We start from the raw sequence: 331 nt of genomic DNA, 5'->3' as shown, positions 1-331 counted from the left end.
GGTAATTTGTTTCCTAATTTTCTGAGAAATAACCATAGTGATATCAAAAGAGGCTGTAGCAGTTTAAATTCACACCAACAATGGAGGAATGTTCCCATTACCCAACATCCTCTCCAGCATAAGTTGTCATTAGTATTTTTTTTTTTATTTTGGCCGTTGTTACAGGTGGAAGATGGAATCTCAAATCATTTTAATTTGCATTTCTCTGATGACTAAGTATGTTGAGCACTTCCTAAGTGTCTCTCAGCCATTTTAAATTCCTCTGTGGAAAGTTCTCTGTTTAGGTCTATATTCCATTTTTAAATGGGATTATTCTTTCTTTTGATGACCA

Source organism: Microtus ochrogaster, unplaced genomic scaffold (assembly GCF_000317375.1).
Source record: "Microtus ochrogaster isolate Prairie Vole_2 unplaced genomic scaffold, MicOch1.0 UNK202, whole genome shotgun sequence".
In the NCBI taxonomy this organism is placed as follows: Eukaryota; Metazoa; Chordata; class Mammalia; order Rodentia; family Cricetidae; genus Microtus; species Microtus ochrogaster.
This window is presented reverse-complemented; position numbering follows the sequence as displayed.